Consider the following 10,959-nt stretch of genomic DNA (forward strand, 5'->3'; position numbering starts at 1 on the left):
GTCTGTCCCATCGTCTGCCCCCGCAGAACCTCACCCGAGCCGCCTTCTTGGCTCCAGAATCTTAGCCTCGCAAATGCAGAGACACCCAAACCGCCGTGCGAATGCTCGCATTTCGTGGATTTTGTGCTCTGTTCAAGCAAAAGCTTATGACGGTCCTTACGTGTATCATTTCTAAATGTCCTGTTTTACGCTATTTTTTGTTGCTGCGGGAGAACGGGGCAGCTAATCTACAGGAGTTTATCCACCGGCGTTTTTCACTGTGTGGAGCGTCCCAAACCCACATTAATAATGTTTTTCCTCTCATAGGCGACACGTCCTTTGCACGGCTCCGTATGTGTTCTCGCCTTTAATGCCAGTCTCGGGAAATGCTCCGTCCTTTCCACAAATGCTCCCCGAAGGCCGCGGGGTTCAGCCCTGGGGTGGGCGCCGGAGAATCAACACTTGGTGGTTTCCACGTGGCGTACAAGTAAGTGGGTCCGTCTGCTACCGAACCAAGACAGGTGCTCTGACACCTAGTAACGTGAACAGCAGGCACGGGCGGTGGTGAGGAGGCTGGCGGACCCCTCCGGCTCGGTGACGTGGGGACAAGGAAGGACATTTCTGCCAAGTGAATGCCCCGAGTGGGGACGGACATGGGGTGCTTGGGCAGCACGGGGACCCGGGGCTCGGTGGGAGGTGAGCGTGCCGGGGGGCGGGGGGGGACCACAGACCCTGTTTGGTCCACATGCCGCGGGAGCCAGCGAAGGTGACGCAACCCGGTTTCGACCGGTTGGGTGGATCCCTTCGGCTCCTTACGGAGGATGAGCTCCAGGGCAAGGGGAGGGCAGCAGCGCCGGAGCGAAGGGTGTGGAGTTGGTCGGGTGTGAGGGGCGGCGAGGCACAGGCAGGCGGGCGGGATGTGCGAGTGAACCGAGGTCCGCAGGCGAACGCGGGGCGGAAGGACTCGCTGATGCGGCTCCACTCTTGGCTGCAGAGACTGCTGGGGACGCCGCGGGAGCCCCGGGAGGGGCCTGGCGAGAGCATGACCTAGCGGGCCGCCGGGGGGTGCGTGAAGGGTGCGGTGCCGTCACACACCCACGGAGGCGTCAGCGGACATCTGTCTCTCCGCGCTGGAGCTCGGGAGAAGGACCGGCAGCCAGGACATGAACGGGCCCGTCCGCCCTCGGGTGGCGTTTGAAGCCGGGGCCGCGGGGCCCAGCCCGGGACCCCACAGCCGGAAGGAGGAAGGGCACGGAAGAGAGGCAGAGACGGGAGCAGGAACGTGGAGGCCAGTAAGGAGGGGAGAGGCCGGGGGGGCGGGTCTGAAGGAGCTGCTGCGGGGCTGGTGACACGGACACGGAGCGAGGACCCAGCGGGACAGAAGTCTCCGGCACCTTCGGGGGCAGTGCTGGAATAGTCCCAGGTGAGAGGTGGGGCAGGGGGAGCCGAGGCTGCTCCCCACGGCCCAGAACATCCCTCCAGGCAGAAACTGGGGGTGCCCTGCTTGCCGACCTCACCCTCCTGGACGCCCCACGTCTGACGCCTGGAAGCAATTTCGTCTCCTTCCCACTCCGTCCGGTTCTCGACCGGCTGACGGCAGAAGGGCAAGCTTGGGGCCGGTTTCTCCGTCTCGACCGCGGGCTCGTGTCTACGCACCGCTGACGGGACGGGGTCCTGCTCGGCGAAGTTGACCCCAGCGCGATGCCCGATGGAGAAAAACCCTTTCTGTTCACGTGTGTTTCCTGCCAGGCCCTTCGGGGTCTCCTGGTTTTAACACCGAGCCCTCCAGCCCCCACGCACACTGCCTACGGCGAAGGACGTAACAGAGTCTGGTTCCGACTTTCTGCTGCTAAATCCCTGGAGGTGTGACATGCCTCCTCTGTACACCGAGACCTTCACACGCCCGCATCTGTGTCTTGACTCTTTCTTTTGTTCAAAGAACACAAAAGTTCTGTTGCTGAAACCACCCTGGAAATCACTCCGAGCTCCCGACACCGACCTGCAGACAGGCCGCCGCAGGAAGACTGTTCCAGAACTCCCAGAACACGGGAGCGGGGTGCCGAGCGCCCGGGCTTACGTCTCCATTCCGCGCTCACTCCCTGCTCGGCCCCGAGGGAGCACTTGACCCATGGGGCTCGGCTTCCTCGATGTGAAATGCGGCCAGCGGCGCTCTCCTATCCCTGCCCCGCTAAGCCCCGCACTCCCGCAGGAAGGGGCTGGCCCTGGAGCACGCCCCGTGCGTTTGCGCGTCCATGTGCCGCCCCACGCCGCTCCCTCTGCTCCCACAGCCGTGTCACACCCTCTTCGGAGGGACTCATCACTCACAAAGTAGACGCCAGAGCCACCCCTCCTTGAGACCGTCCCCGTCCCCCGGCTGTCCAGCCACCCCCTCGGGCTACCCCGGCCGCCTGCGTGCATCTCCCAGGGATATATGTATCTCGTGTCTGGCCCCAGCAGTGGGCCCTCATCCCAGGAGGTGGAAGCTGGGCTAATGATCCCCTGATGAGCAGAACCAGCATGGAGCAGGGGCTCCATGGGTCAAGCAGACAGGTGGGCAAGCAGGTGCTGACGCAAGGCAAAGTGAGGGTCCAGCCGGCCGCCCATACCCCTCGTTGGCCCAGTGGCCACATCCTTAGTTCTCTCCTGCTCCCTGATGACAGCATCTTGATGTCAGAACCCCTCTCTCTTTGGGACTGTCGACCCCAGCTAGGTGCCTGAAAGTCTCTTCACAGCTCCTCGAACAGCTGTCCCCTTCTTTCCCTGCGGACGTCCCTGATCCCTCTGTGAGCCCTGAGCTCCTGCTACAGGCTTTGGTGGCCTCAGGACATTGGCATGAGCCCACCAGGCAGGTCCCTCACTGGCCTGCAAACCTGTGGGACGGCAGGGCTGTCCGGTGGTTCTGACCCTGGCTTCCCACCTGTCCAGGGCTGCGCAGTGCGGCCGAGACTCTTTGTGTGCCCACCCTCGCCCCTCAGGCTGCAGGAAGGCAACTAACATTCGTTGAGCAATTGCCGTGAGCCTGATGCTTTGTATGGGGTTTGCTTTTCACTCTCTCAAACCCCCGAAGACCGGGGTGATCGCTTCCGTCCCCAGCAACCCCGAGCAGCTGAAAGTTTCCAACAGAAATGGAACATGTAGGATTTAGTCGCCGAGCGCGAAGACCCATCCTTCTTCCGCATCTTCCTCTGACGCCCTGGCCCTGCTTTCCCGGGGGCATCATGGACCTGGGGCGCGCTGCATCCGGCCCGTGGAATTAGACCCCCAGGGAACCCACTGAGCAGCTCTGTCGAGGCACCGGCTCCGCAGGTCTCCCCCAGTTCAAAGTCCATGCTGCCTCGGGTTTGGAGTCAGAACCCCCGGTCCCTCCAAGATTTGCGTTTAGGTCCTGCCCATGTTGCTTACGGATCCTCAGTGTCTCTCTCCTGAGCAATGCTCCCTCCTCTTCCCTCCCAGAGCAGCCGGTTCCTGGAGGGGGTCGGGGACTCACCCTCGAGAGCACACTTCTAGACGCGAACCGACCATCCCAGAGCCCACCCTCCTGAGTCTTAATGGGGCGGTTCGCCCTCCCGACTCCTCTCCACCCGCCGCAGCCGGGGCCCGCGTTCTCGGGCCAGTGCCTGGAGTTAAGAGTCCTGGAGTGGGAGCTCGGGGTTGAGCTGTTGGACCTACTGGTCCAAGCCGACCTATCGGAGCACACACCTGGGTGCGGAGACCAAGTCCACCCTGTGAGTGTTGCAAGAAGCAGACTCGAGCCGGCTGGCGGGGCGAGGACTGGTGTAGACGGACGGTCCAGACCGCAGAGGGTGACCTCCCAGAATCCGGGTTCTCCTTGACCCTGCACAGAATGCCAGTCCCAAGAGCATGACGGACTGGGGACCCCCGCAGCCGGGCGAGGGTGGTGAGTGCCACACGGTTCCATCAGCATTTATTATGCACCTACTATGTGGCAGTCTTGCTAGCGAGAAGGCTGTGTCGGCCGAATACGGCGGTGATGGAAGTGGGGGTGTGCCGGGGAGCAGCCCCCTTGACCTTGTCAGTAGCAGAGTCAGAGAAGGTGCACGAGGTCTGTGGGTCTCAAACCTGAGCATGCATTGGAACCACCGAGAGGGCCGGCAAATCACGCCCCTGCACCTGCGTCCTGCCCCCACCTCCAGGATTTTCTGCTTCAGTAGATCGGGGGGGGGGGTGCTGAGAATCTGCCCTTCGAACACACTCCTACGTAACCAGTCCTGTGTCACGTGAGGTTGAACCTGACCTCGGCCCGTCCCTGCCGGGCTCCTCCCTGCTTAGCCGCTCCCTGGACAGGGGTCTGTTTCCCACTGGCCGACCCGGGAGGGGCCGCGTGACTCGCGCGCACACGGGGCTTCCCTGTGACTCTGGGGCAGGAACCCCCACCGTCTTTCTTTCTCTCTGTCAGCAGACAGCTGTGTCCCAGACACGGGGCTGCCCACACGGCCGGGGCCCCGCGACGATGAAGGCGTGAAATCCAGCTGCAGGGACACGGGGTGACCATGCCCCGAGGGAAACGCAGCTCTGTTGTCGTGAGCTGTGGGGACGGCTTGTTGGTGCAGCACGTCATGGCCTGAGCCGACAGATATGGGGACTGTCTGGAGAGAACAGCCCCGAGCGGAGGCCCATGGGGAAGCGTCCAGGCAGGGAAGGGGTAGGGGTTTGCAACAAGACACAGTGGGGTATCTAGGGCACAAGACAGTCTAGTAGCAGATGCGGGGGGTGGCAGGCAGCAGCCAAGCCGGTGGGGACCAGAGGCAAGAGACCTCGAAGGCAGGGTGTCCACGGCAGGGCCCGAGATGCTGGTGCCCGTCCCGAAATGGTTCTGCCCAAACTCTCCAATAACACACTCTGTTCTTCAAGCCCCAAGACCTCCCGCATCAGCCTGTCCCCCTCTCTCTCACCAGAAGGGCCAGTTGGCTCTGCCCACAAATAAAGGTCAGTAACGTTCAACTAACGGCCTTGCCCCGGCCCGGCTCAGCCATCTCTCTGCTACTGATACCAGCCCCTCTGGGCCCGCCACCCTGCTGCCGCCACCTGCCTCCCTTCAGCCCACTCTCCACACTGCAGCCAGAGCAATCTCTTAAAAATACGAAGTGGATCGTAGATGATGGGTGGATCTCTCTGTTTACTGCCTTCCGGCAGCTTCACGTTATACTGAGAATAAAATCCAACCTCTTTCCTGTGCCTGAGGGCCTCACCTAACCCAGCCCTGCTTGCTTCCCTGATCTCCCTCTCCTGTGCTAATTCGAGCCACGCGGCGAGCTTGCTTCATTCCCACCTCAGGACCTTTGCACAACCGGCTCCTTCTGCCAGATGCGCTCATCCTGAGATGTTGCACACCATATTCTCCCAGGAGCCTTCAGCGGCTGCCCTACCACAGAGCCTCCAGTCCCCTCTGAAGGGGAAATCGTCCTTCGTTACGCCTCTTGCTGTTTGAAACCACGTCTTTGCTCACTTGGTGCTACGTATACTTTCATTAGAACGGAAGTTCTAAGACGTCAGCTCTCAGGCGTCGAGCGTTCATTTCATCACTCGTCATTCAATGAGTCTTTTTTATTAAGCATCTAGTATGTTCAAGACATTGTTGTTTCTGGGGACAATATTTCAGTCCCAAGCCACGGCCTTGCCCATTCGAGTTGCTTAATAAATATGGTTCAATTAAGTAAGTGAGTGGAGCAAGGGGTAGGTAAGAGGCTGGGCCGGGAAGACCTGCATCACGTCTACCTCGCTAACGGTAGAGCTGAGCTTTGATCCTAAAGCTGATCGGTCATAAAATGCTAACTTGGGCTGGTGGAGACGTCCACCTCCAGCAGCACTAGTCCCAGAGAGAATGAGCAGGGAGAACCTTCCTCGCTGGGACTCCTGCCGTCACGCGGGGATCACTACGACGCGGGACAGGACTGTGAACAGCCAGCACGAAAACACCGTGCACGTTTCTTCCCTTCGCAGGGGACTGTCTGGTGACGTGTCAGGCATAGTTTATTAGCTGCTTTCCTTGACGAATGAAAGGAAACTGTTAGCAATTAACCGCACGCACACCATAGATTTCCAACAACAATTTTTTTTTAAAGATTTTTTCTTTTATTTATCTGACAGAGATCACAAGTAGGCAGAGAGGCAGGCAGAGAGAGAGGAGGAAGCAGGCTCCCTGCAGAGCAGAGAGCCCGATGTGGGGCTCGATCCCAGGACCCTGGGATCATGACCTGAGCCGAAGGCAGAGGCTTAACCCACTGAGCCACCCAGGTGCCCCTCCAACAACAATTTAATGTTGGGATTTAACGAATCTTTCAGGAATCTCCAGAAACTGCTGTGAGTTGCAGTCAGACTGGAGAGGGCGGAGAAACGGCGCGTCCGCGGCTTGGCCGGCAGTGCCGGGCTCCAGACGGACACGCGGACGTTCCGCTCCCGTTTTCAGAGACGGGTGTATCTGAATACGTGCTCTCAGATCCCACGTGGTATCTCTTCCGTCTAAAGTCAGGCCGCCTCCTCCCCTCCTTCCCATTACCGGGACGAGTCCCGGTATCATCCTCAACGGGCTACGACTAAACCCCAGTGCGCCTGGCTCCCCGCGGACGAAGCCCGGAATCTAGATGACTGGGGGCCGTGCGTGTGTTTAGAAGTACCTTCGACGGCAGAAAGAAAAGTAACCAAGAATCGACTTTCGCTGGTACTTGGAGGGAAAAATCTAAGTTAATGACGGCTAAGATGCCTTATGACAGCCCAGTGCACACTGGCTTGTCCCCACGGGGAGATAAACGTTCTCCCTACACGATTACTCGTGCACTGTTGCTCAGAGCACTCTGGCAAAATGCAGTCCAGGTCCAGTTACTCTGTATGCAAATCTAGGATTTAGGTCCAAATTGGTGTCTTATTGGGGAACTGAGAAGCGTTCCTTAGCCCACGCCCTCACCTTGTCCAAGCTCGCATCAGAGACTTCTCTCCGTGCGCCAGTGTCGAGACATTAATTGCTTTTTGCAATGTGCTCTGACTTGTGTCCAATCACTTTTCTTTAATGACTCGGGCGGGGACCTCGGTGACATTGTGAGTGGCACAATGAGATGAAGGAACCGGATGGACGGTCTTCTCCTCGGCGTCCTCCGCGATACGATTTCACAGGCGAGAGGTGTGCTGGGGCCTCTGCCCAGGTCAGCGATGACGCATTTATCCAGCGTGAGGGATGTCCTCACGTCGCTGGCATGGAAAAAGTCATGCTGAGGCTGTGCTCACACAAACAGACGGACAGACCTGCAGCAGGATAGCAAGCCCAAAAAAGCCATACGTGTGTCAAGCGGGGAAAGATGGTCTTTCTCATAAAGATACCCCCATGGGGAAACACACACCGTACTCGTGCATCTCACACCAAATGTAAATACGAGTTCGGGAAGACGGACAGACCTAACCATGAAAGGTAAGACAATAGGGGTTCAAGAAGAAAACACGGCAACTTCACGACCTCAGAGTCTAAAAATTTCTTAAATGGACTCAAATTGTCCGTCATAACGAAGAGAATGATACCTTTCTCTATCAAAACAGAGGACCTCCGTGGTCAGAAAGACACCATTGGGAGAAGAAAGATGCAGTGCCCAGAAGAGAAAATAGTATCTGTGACGTAACTCGTATCCGGAATGTATACAGACGTCCGACGGATCATGAAGAAAAAGACAACATGCCAAACAGAAAACTGGGGAAAAAACGTGAACAGGCACTTCACAAACTAGGACACCCAAAGGGCCAGTGAGCGTACAAAAGGAAGTGAGTGTCGTTCACCCTCGGGAAAATGTAAACTGAAGACACAGCGAGGTCCCACGACACACCTGCATGACGGAGAGGACTGGGAGCTCACAGGCCTGCTGCACAGGGAGGGTCAGCTGGAGGAAGCACGGAGACAATGTTGGGGCCTGAACCTTACAGCAAAGCATGCGCCTACCTTGCGGTTCAGCATTTTTACTCTTAGACATGCCCGCCCCGGAAATGCACACAGGCATCTGCCAAAAGCACAGACAAGAGTCTTCGTGGCCCTGGGACACCTGGGTGGCTCCGTCTGTTAAGTGTCTGTGTTCAGCTCAAGTCATGATCCCCGGGTCCTAGGATTGAGTCCCACATGGGACTTCTCCCTCTCCCACTGCTACTCCCCCTCTCTTGCTCACTCGCTTGCTCTCATTCTCACTCTATCTCTGGCAAATAAATAAATAAAATATTTTTTTTAAAAAGAGTGTTCATAGCCCAAAACCAGAAGCTACCCAAATGCCCATCCACTGTAGAATGGATAGATAAATTGTGCCAGGTTCTCCATCGGTGATGCAACAAAGTGGGAAGGCTACCCACCCCCCCAGCAACACGACGTTTCCCACAGCAGCGCGCTGGGTGAGGAAGAGAGACGCAGAAGAACACGAAGTATGTGTTCACTTGTCTTTTTAGATCCACCTAGGCACGAAATCCTATGGCATTTCTCTTTCTCTGACTTACTTCTCTCACTCTGACTTACTTCGCTTGGCACACAAAGAGGAAGCAGGGACAGACCCGTGAATACGGAGAACACACTGGTGGTTGCCAGAGGGGCAGGCAGGGGACGGGTGGGCAGGTGGGTGATGGGGAGCGGGAGGTCCAGGCTTCCAGGAATGGGATAAAGACTCCACGGGAGGGAAGGTGCAGCTCCCACGGGAGTCACCCTTCCTGTAACAGCGTCGTGGTGACGGACGGTGGTTACACTCCTGAGCTCAGCCTCCCAGGAAACGGCCCACGTTGTACAGATCCTTGGAAGTGAGGACACTTGTTTAACAGGAAGGGGGCATGAGAGAGGCTTCTGGAGTGTCTGGATGTCCTGCCTTCTCATCTGTGCTCATTATATGCCTGGTGTTTCCATTTGCGCAAAATCACCAAGTCGGACGCCCACAACGTGTGTGTCAAACTCAACGCTTAGCCGTTCCTGCCTAGAACAAAATCTCACGGCAAGAGATCGTATAATTTTTCAGTTTATTTTTGATTATATTTGGAGAGGCAGACTTTACACAAAGAGCTTCCAACCAACCATGGTACGTTGCCCAAATTTTACACAAGCCATTGGAAAAAGGATCTAAAAATGTGCTTAGTTATTGGTATTATATAACATTGATCAAGCACCAAGAGTGTGCTGACAGCTGTACAGAGCCAACGTAGAAAAGACGACCCCTGCCCTCGAAAATACCATTCCTTGAGGCTCGCACGTAAACCTTCACCTCACGCTCCACACCCTTTTACTCATAAGGCATAAATAAGGAAGTTGGTTGCATTTCTCATTGAGTCAATAAATATCTAATACCCTTTCCCCCAACTGTACCAGCAATCAGTAGTGTCTCTGCCTTTCAACACAAATGTCCGTAATATGGTATACAGTACGTACTGGTGTGGTGTTCACACAACTGTCCACAGCATTCTTGTAGGTTGGCTATGACACGGAGCAGGTTGAACTTCAACATTCACAGATTCTTATACCGCTGAACAGCATCATTGACTGTCGGCAGAACTGATTTCTTGTTTAAAACAAAGAAAAGGAGGTGCATTGCTCTTACATTGATCCAGTGTAAACAGAAGCAGCCCTGCCTGGATCCCGAGAAGGGTCTGGGGACTCGGGGCAGTGAGTTCGCACACCTACTAAGGGGACTCCCTTGTGGGTGTCGGTCACACAACCGCGGGCGCAACCGCACTAACGGTTCATGATCCGCTAGTCATGGGCCGTCGGAATCTGATTTGTTTACCGTGTTTGCAGTTTGCAGAAGGGGCTCGTGGCGTGACATCAGAAAACCGAGCTGGGAACCTTTTTCCTTTTCTGCGAGGCTGCGATCAAAGCGGACCAGACTAGCAAAGAGAAATGGAAGGATTCTGAACTGAACCACGGGCTGAGGGGACCCGAGTTCGACGTCGTCCCTTAAGCAACCTCCTCTGATGGTTCCTCTTTTAAAAGCAAGAGAAATGAAGTGGATTTTAGGCGCAGGCATAAGAAATTGTACTTCGTGGGAAAATGCCAGAGAGCACTGTAGAAGGTGGTGCCTAGCCCGGGAGGCCGGCCAGTCCACCTGTCCGTCACCCACCAGGAGATCACAGCAGCAGGAAAGGAGAGGCAATGTTAGAGGGAGGGGGAGGGGTCTCCTTCCCAGCCTGTCTCTGGCCTTGCCCTGTTCTGCAAATACAGGGATGGAGGAGTCTGGGGTCCAGGGAGAGAAGGCTGGCACGGGCTTGGGGTCAGTGAAGAGACAAGACCCAACTATGAGCCACGCCTTCCCTTCCCCAGTCCCCAGGACCCCAAGCATGCACCAGCTTCAAGCCACAGCAAGGATCCTTAACTTGATCGCGTGCTCCCTCCTATCAGGCTGCAGATAACCCATCCGCATAGGAAATAACTTGCCGTTGGGGCCGTCTGGGTTCCCAGTGCACGGGCAGGTCTGGGTGTTGTCCATTATGTAGCAATGGCGTCAGCTTGAACTCTAAGGCTACACTGGACTAAGAGCAAGACGAAATTTCTCGCCACCTGCTCAGATAGGAGAAGGGTAGAAGAAAAATCTAGAGAGTCCAGTCTCCTCCACACATGCGGTGGGGCTCACGGTCACGCGCCCCCCCGTGGTAGCCAGACACTGGCTCAAGCAGGGCCCATTAGGAACAGGTTCACCCAAAAGTAGTGACAACAGGGGTCTGGTCCAGCCCCTGTGGTCCTACCTGGCAGGGAGAGCTGGGGGGCAGGGGGATCTGACCAAGTTTCTCTGATCTCCGGACGTTATCTTATCTCCACTTCTCTGTAGATCCCAGCGAGACCTTGGGAACTCCCCGTCTCTGGGGCTCTCCTGGTTTAATCTATGATAACAGGGACCACCTGTCCCGGAACCCCCACCCCCCACCCCCGCTGCCCTGTGCATGGGAGAGCTGGTCCGGGGACGCCCGAATCTTGTGGGTGCAAATTGTGCATTCCCTTCCGGAAGAAAGAAACAACCTTATTTA

This window comes from Mustela nivalis (genome assembly GCF_964662115.1).
Source record: "Mustela nivalis genome assembly, chromosome: 6".
NCBI classification, from domain to species: domain Eukaryota; kingdom Metazoa; phylum Chordata; class Mammalia; order Carnivora; family Mustelidae; genus Mustela; species Mustela nivalis.